The sequence below is a fragment of the Panthera leo genome, chromosome E2 (assembly GCF_018350215.1).
Source record: "Panthera leo isolate Ple1 chromosome E2, P.leo_Ple1_pat1.1, whole genome shotgun sequence".
Taxonomy (NCBI): domain Eukaryota; kingdom Metazoa; phylum Chordata; class Mammalia; order Carnivora; family Felidae; genus Panthera; species Panthera leo.
In genome coordinates this window covers 17,693,160-17,699,159 of record NC_056693.1, presented here as the reverse complement: position 1 = coordinate 17,699,159, position 6,000 = coordinate 17,693,160, and the positions used below count along the sequence as shown (strand labels likewise).

General features: G+C 46.7%; 1 long non-coding RNA gene across 1 annotated transcript; it reads left to right on the top strand.

The window, feature by feature from the left end:
* The first annotated feature begins 3,220 nt into the window (after positions 1-3,220).
* LOC122208282 lies at positions 3,221-5,136 on the top strand. Its single transcript, XR_006197176.1, has 2 exons — positions 3,221-3,419; positions 4,889-5,136. It is a non-coding gene; the product is annotated as an uncharacterized LOC122208282 (long non-coding RNA).
* Positions 5,137-6,000: the final 864 nt, after the last annotated feature.

Below are 6,000 nucleotides of genomic sequence, written 5' to 3'. Positions count from 1 at the left end.
TTCTCTCTCTCCCTCTCCCTCTGCTCCCCCTCAAAATAAATAAATGAAACATATAAATAAACATAAAAAAATAAAAGTGGGCTCCAAGTTGTCAGATATCCCAACACGGCAGAAGGCAGAAATCAGGAGGGTCATCGGGGTGTTCCTATTTTTCAAACACTGTGGACGCCAGTGGTCCTCTGACTTCAGAGTAGGTAGAAGCCACAAGAGAGACTGAGGAGGAGCACTTCCTAAGTCAGTGAACAGACCTATCTTGAGCACCTACTATGTGCAGGTAGGAGCTGGGGACAAAGTGGTAAGCAAGAGAGGTGAATCCCTGCCCTTGTATGCTTACGACATTTAGTAGAGGAGACAAACAAATGAAGAAGAGGAAGAACAATGTGTGTAACATGCCACGCAGAAGGAGAGGTGGGTGATATGTGAATGTGGGCGTCGGGGAGTCAGGCTTCAGTTGGAGTGACACAAGGACAGCATTGAGATGGGGCATCTGAACTGAGAGACCTGAAGGAGAAGAGAGCTAGACCTACACTACAAAGATCTGGGAGAACTCTATTCCCAGAAGAGGGGATGGCCGTCACAAAGGCCCCGAGCCAGGAAAGAGCTGGGAGTGTGTGAGAACAGCGAGAAGAGATGGCTGGGGCCGAAAGAGTGAAAGGGAAGTTGGAGGACAATGTGAGGTTGAGGAGGCTGCGGAGGTCACGTGACGGAGGGCTGCAGCAGCCACAGGAAGGAGCTCGGAGTTTACAGTAAGTGCAACGAGAAGCCATTGGAAGGTTTTACGCAGAGAAGTAATACGATCTGATTTATGGTTTTGAAAGACACCCCTTGCCCCTCCCCTCAAGCCGTGGTGAGAGGACTACAAGTAGGACACAAGATTAGAGGCAGGTTTGTTAGCAATTGTGGTGGTCCATTTGGTGCCGAATGGGGCTCAGACCAGGGTGTTAACAGTGGAGGGGTGAGAAGTGGGTGGGTTTGGGAGAGTACTGCATCACAGAAAGCAGAAGGGGAGTTTTCAGACGGGATTGGTCTGAAGGACTTGTTAAAATGCAGACAGCTGGGTCCTATATCCCCAGGGATTCCAGTTCAGTGGGTCTGGGCAGCAGAGAATTTGCAATTGTGACAAGTTATCATGCGCTGTTGCTGCTGCTACTGACCCAAAGATCACATTTTGAAAATCACTAGGTTGAAAACAATGCTAATAGAAATATAATGTAATATGTTTCTAATAGATTTATTTCTAAAAATATTTCTAATAGAAATATAATGTATATAATAACATGTGTTATTTAGAAAACTCTAGTAGCCACATTTCAAAAGAAAAGAAAAGTGAAAGTATTTTGATAAAATATTTCAATCATATATTTTATTATTAATATATCCCAAATACTATAGTTTCAATACATTATCAATGTCTTTAAAATTCTCAAGACATTTTACATTCTTTTTCTTTTTTTTTTTGTAGTAAATCTTTGAAATCCCAGTATGTATTTTATACTTAGAGCACATCTCAATTAGGACTAGCTAGCCCACTATGTGGCTAGTGCCTACTAACACTGGCCAGGACAGGATAGGCCCATCATGGCAGGATCATTGAGTTAAAGATAGAGAAGTGACTCTTGAGTTTGGCAATAGGGAAGAGCTTTAGCAACACAAAACTATTGGGGGTTTGTGTGTGTGTGAAACAGAGGGAAAGAGATGAAGGGGAGAGCATGTAGACACTTCCCTCTTAAAGTTTGGCTGTGTTTTTATAATGGATGGGTCAGGCTGACAACTCTCAAACCCAACATTGGATATTAATACCACACGCAAAGAAACATCAAGACATTATCATGTGCCTCCTGAGCGAAGAACCCAACATCACCCATGAAGCCTACTTACCTCCAAATTAAACCTGAATCTGGGGGTGCCTGGGTGACTCAGTTGGTTTAGCAACCAACTTCGGCTCAGGTCATGATCTCACAGTTCATGAGTCCAAGCCCTGCTTCGGGCTCTGTGCTTACAGCTCAGAGCCTGGAGTCTGCTTTGAATTCTGTGTCTCCCTCTCTCTCTCCCCCTCCCCTGATTACGCTCTGTCTCTCTCTCTCTCTCTCTCTTAAAAACAAATAAACATTTTTTAAAAATCAAAAAACAAAACACAAAACACCTGAATCTGACGCAGCCTCTACATCTGTTTGCAGGACATACAGGAGACAGAAGAACATAACGAAGGACACCAAGTGCAACCAGCCAAATCAGACAGGTACCTTTGTGAGAGGTACCAACAAAATGCAATGCACAGATCCTGTTTGGATTCTGATCTGAACCAGTCAACAGTTAAGACATTTATAAGACAATCAGGGAAATCTGGAGACAGGTTGGATACTGAATAAAATTAAGAAATTATTTGTTTTTAGGTGTGATAAAGGTGTTATTTTTTTGAAAGAACCTTGTGTTTTAGAGATACATATAAAAGTATTTGTGGATGAAATATGCCGTCCGGGATTTGCTTTACACTAATTCTGCAGGGAGGGAGGCAGAAAAAATAAAACAGGATTGGCCATACGTTGATAATTGCTGAAGAAAGGTGCTGGGTACCTGGAGGGTCATTACCCCATTCTTCCCGTGTGCACGGTTGAACATTACCATAATGGGGGGGGGGGGGGTTGTTGTTTATTTTGTTTGTTTTTTAAAGGAGGGAGAGGGGGTAACTGTGAAGGAAAAGAGAGAAAAGAAGGGGAAGGGATTGTTTTCTTTTAAGACTGAAGCGCCATGAACAGTCTCGAGAGCCGGCAAGGGTTAGGGGAGATTCAGCAGAGCCGCAGGCGGCTGAGCTGGCTCCAGGGCATACACAGCGGCGGGGGTCTGGTCTCGCAGTTCCCTGAGTAGGGGATTGCGCAGCACCCCACGCCCCCACGCCGTTGCTTTAAAGCTGCGGCGACTCCCGGGACTGAACAGCTGCTGCCCCTACCCACCCGCTAAGGTCTATCTGGCTAGACCAACCGCCCGCGCCGGCGCAGCATTTCCTCCACGGGGCGCGGGCCCCCGTTCCGCCACCCCACAATTCCCCGCGCCGCTCCGGAGGCGCGCTCTCGGTGGGGGTGAGGTCTCAGCCCCCAGATTTGAGCAAGGTGAGGCAGAGGGTGTCGCGTGGCCTTCTGGGAAATGTAGTTTACTTCCCTGGCTGGAACCACCGCTTAAACCACCCACGAGACTACGTGCCCCACAATGCGCCGCGCGCGCAGCGGCTGAGCGGTGTGTTGCTGCCCCCTAGTGGCGACTGAGGGGTTGCGTCCCGACCTGGGAATAGTGCTGAGAGGAGCAGCAGCGGGGACGGGACTTGGGGACTCTGGGTTGCCCTGGGAACCTCTGGGAAGCCCATCCGGATGGTGAGGCTTCCAGACATGGGCCAAGGAAGAGTGGTGGTGGTGAAGAAGTTGGAGGTAGGGGCCACTATGAAGATTAAATGAAATCAGGACAGTAACTGTTGGCTCTATATTATCGTTATCATTATTACAGCTAGTACTTATAGAGTAAACACATCTGTGCCAGGCACTGCTCCCAGCTTCTTACATGAATTATCTTATTTAATCCTCCCAACAGCCATATGAGGTGCTATCAGCCAGCCCGCCTCTTGAAGGAATGAATGAAGAATGAAGTTGAGGCCCAAAGAAGGGAATAATTTGCCCATAGTCAATTCAACTGGTCTGTAACAGACCTGGGATTTGAACTTAGACTGTCAGGCTTCAGAGTCAGTACTTCTCTTCCCCAAGACTGCAACAACCTCTGATCATTCAGTTAAATTATCCCGAGATACTAATTAGCACATGAACCAACTCAAAATGGCTATTAGCATGTGGATCTTTTTGAGTTGGTGATTGTTGGTTAGTGTTCCTGCCCAAGTTTGTGATTTAGCCCTGCTCCAGGACAGAGTTTACAGTCAGCATAGATTTACAGTTTGCACATGAATCAGCACAGGTTTGTGTTCACAGAGATCGGATTTCTGATTAGCACTTGAATCAACAGTGGTTTGTGTTAGGAGCTGGAATCATTAGGTTAATGATTAGCACACAGATCTGCAGATAATAGATAGATAGATCACACAGATAATACAGGGATTATGTTCAAACCTATGTACCCCCTTCTGGTCCAGGTGACTTCGTCCTCATATGTTGCCCTCATCCCTTCACTGAACCTCCACTCCCAACCCCACCATCACACACAGGCAGGCAGACCTGGTGATTTCTTTGTCCCTTCCCTCTCCCCAATCTTGTTCATAATGGAATATCACAGCGACAAACACAGGTCCAGAAACTACCTGTTCTCTTTCTGCCTTATGAGGAGACAAAATTCCAAAGCCTGGACTGTGCCTGATTCACAGGTGTGTTCCCAGCACTGGGCCTGGCACAGTGAGGGCTCAATAAATGCTTGGGGGGAAAAAAGTGTTGGATACTCACTATCATCTTTCGGCACTGACCTAGAGATTTATCAAATCAAGCCAGATTCACTTTGCCCTCAAAGGAGTCAAATTTGTGATCACCCACCCCAAAGGCCGGGACCAGGGTAGGTGGGTGGGTGGTCAGCGTGGGGCTGAGACTTCTCCCTGGAGCAGGATTCGGTGTAGTGAATAGGAGATCCCACAGCCTCTTCCTGCTGCTTCCCCCTGAGGTTGTGGATCTGGTGGTGGTTGATGTTGGGTCCATTTTCATCCATACACTCTGCATAACTACGATGGCAGGAAGCTGCCCAGCCTGGGGATTTGTTCTCAGCCCTCCTTGCATCTGGGTGGCTATGTGATTAGTTCTCTCCAATAAAATATGGGCAGAAGGGAGGTTTATAGAGGGTCACTTCTGGGCCAAGCTTTTTAAGAAGCTGGTGAAACTTCTTTACCCTCTCTCCTCCCATTTGCCAGGTGGAAGCAGATAATTTGGAGCCCCAGGAAATGATGGAGGCACAAGACTAACCAGTCTGCTGTGTGAGTCACCAGATGGAGGACAGATGCCAACCAAGCAGGACACCTGTGGCAAGAAATCAACTATTGTATGAAGTCACTGAAATCAAGGGAGTTCTTTGTTACAGTAGCTGACATTACACTTACTGATACTCCGACCCTTCCTCTCTGGGCCCCTGATATCAATAAACCTTGAGCACCCCCTGTCATTCTGTGAAATGAAACTCTAATCCCCAATTGTGGTGTTCAGGCTTTCACATAGCGTTTTCATACAGTGGCCCACTGGCTATATGTTTACTAATTAAAACTCATCGGTATATTCCACTCCATTCTTTGCCCAAATGTAAACTTGTCCCCATGTTCTTATGGAAGTCTTCTTCCACGTTGACAGGTGGAAGTCATTAAAGCAGACCCTGAGCCTCACGTTAGGTCTTCCACCATAGCTAAGCAGAACCTCATACACAGGATCTTGTGGTTGCCCTGTAGAAGTCAGTGCTTGCCTGGAACCCATCAGTCTGATTTACAGTGGTGGTTAGTGTATATGTTTGGGAGGGTGGGGAGTATGCACTCGTCTTCTTGCCCCTCTCTTTTGACCCATCCGTATGGAAATGCACCTTCCGACCTAATCTTTAAAGCCAGTTCCTAGTCTGGGGCATCTGGGTGGCTCCGTCTGTTAAGCATCGGACTCTTGATTTCAGCTCAGGTCATGATCTTGTAGTTTGTGGGTTCAAGCCCCACATCAGGCTCTGTGCTGATGGTGCGGAGCCTGTCTGGGATCCTCGCTCCCTCTCTCTCTGCCCTGCGCTCATGCTCTCTCTCTTTCTCTCAAAATAAATAAATAAACTTAAAAAAAATAAAATGAATTCCCAGTCCTCAGTATCAATTCATGTGCTAATTACAAAGCTGAGCTAATTCCAATGAACCCCACTGGCTAGGCTTGGGTTGGCAGGGACTAGTTGAGGATAAGGGGACACCACCTCCATCCATGATTGCTCAAACAACCTCCAACTTGAAGAGGGCCTAAGTTTATTTATAAAGTGATTTTTTAACAGACTTCATTGATTTGAATACCT